The sequence below is a fragment of the Podarcis pityusensis genome (genome assembly GCF_964106645.2).
Source record: "Podarcis pityusensis genome assembly, chromosome: 13".
Lineage (NCBI taxonomy): Eukaryota > Metazoa > Chordata > Lepidosauria > Squamata > Lacertidae > Podarcis > Podarcis pityusensis.
The window spans coordinates 385,670-387,580 of record NC_138038.1 but is presented as its reverse complement, the minus strand read 5'-3'; positions in this window follow the sequence as shown (position 1 = coordinate 387,580).

Here is a 1,911-nt window from a genome sequence, read left to right as displayed (position 1 = left end):
CCGGTAGTGAAGCTCACCGCGTCGCTCCAGCTGCCCAATGGAATCACCATGGACGTGCCAATCACCATTGACTCCGGAAGCAATGCGGACTTTATAGGGCAGGACTTTGTCGACCGGCACGCTATACAGTTGCTGCCTGCCACGCTGCCCCTGCAGGTTGTCACGGTGGATGGCAGGGAGCTGCTAGGGGGGCAAGTGGTGAAGCAGACGCCACCAATGGTGATGCGACTTGGGAATCACAGGGAAATCATCAGCTTCAATGTCACTCAACTATCGGACACGCCCATTGTATTGGGCATGAGTTGGCTGGACAAGCACAGCCCGACGCTGGCTTGGTACCAGAGGCAGCTGACCTTCGGCTCTTCCTTTTGCGCTGAACACTGCATCGTGCCCAGGCAGGAAGGAGGGGAAGAGGAGTCACAGCTGCAGCTAGGCACGCTGCAAGCGGTTCCCCACAAGTACGCAGAATTTTTGGAGGTTTTCTGCGAGAAAGAGGCAGACAGGCTACCCCCCCACAGACCATATGACTGCAAAATTGACCTGCTGCCGGGGGCGGCGCTGCCCAAAGGGAAGCTGTATTCCATGTCTGAGGACGAACTGCAGGAACTCAAAGAGTTCATAGATCATAATTTGGAGCGCGGTTTCATCCGAGAGTCCAAGGCAGCGGGGGGCAGTCCGGTATTCTTTGTTAAGAAGCGGGACACGCCCCAAAAAAGACTTGTAGTGGACTTTCGCATCTTGAACAGTGTGACCAAGCCATCGGACTTCCCCATGCCCCGAATCGACGACCTCCTCGCAAAGGTACGGAAGGGCAGAGTGTTCACCAAGTTGGACCTGCGAGGGGCATACAACCTCATTCGCATGCGGGAGGGAGATGAGTGGAAGACAGCCATGTTCACGCCCCTGGGCACCTACGAATATAGAGTTATGCCTTTTGGATTGCAAAATGGCTCCCACGTTTTTCAAGCTTTCATGCATCACGTGTTGGCGGGGCTCCTCTACAAGACGTGCGTCTGTTTCTTGGATGACATCCTGATCTTTTCGGAATCGCAGCAGGAGCATGACAGACACGTCAAGGAAGTGCTGAGCAGGCTACAGCAACATAGGCTTTACGCCAAGCTGGAGAAGTGCCAATTCGACGTGACCGAGGTGGATTTCCTGGGCTACAAGTTGTCTGATAAAGGGCTCGCCATGGACAGCGCCAAGGTCCGAGCAGTGTTGGATTGGAAAAGCCCACGCAACCGGAAGGAGGTCCAACGGTTTGTCGGCTTCGCGAACTTCTATCGCAAGTTTATCAAAGGCTTTGCGATGCAGACAGCGGCCATCACGGACACGCTCAGCTCCAAGAAAAAGAAGTTCATCTGGACAGAGCAGGCGGAGCAGTCCTTTCAGGCACTCAAGCGTCTCTTCGCGTCGGAAGAGCAGCTGCTTCATGTCAACCCCAGCAGGCCGATGAGGGTGGAGACAGACGCTTCGGACAGAGCCGTGGGAGCAGTCCTGCTGCAGAAAGACCCGCAGGGGGTTTGGAGGCCGGGAGCGTTTTACTCAAGGAAGCTCAGCAAGTCCGAACAGAACTACACCATCTGGGACAGGGAGTTGCTGGCCATTCATGCAGCGTTCAAAGCGTGGAGGCACTTCCTGATCGGCGCCAAGCACACGGTGCAGGTCTGCACGGACCACAAGAATCTAGAGCACTGGCGCACGGCACAGTTCCTGAACCAGAGGCAGATACGTTGGGCTGAGTTCTTTGCGAATTTCGACTTCCGAATAGAATATGTCCCGGGGGACACCAACATCATGGCGGATGCTCTCTCCCGTAAGCCACAGTATCTGGAGGAGGCAACGCCAGCGGCCGCCATGCACATCTTCGCACCGACAGTGTGGGCGTGCGCGGCGGCAACAGTTGACCTG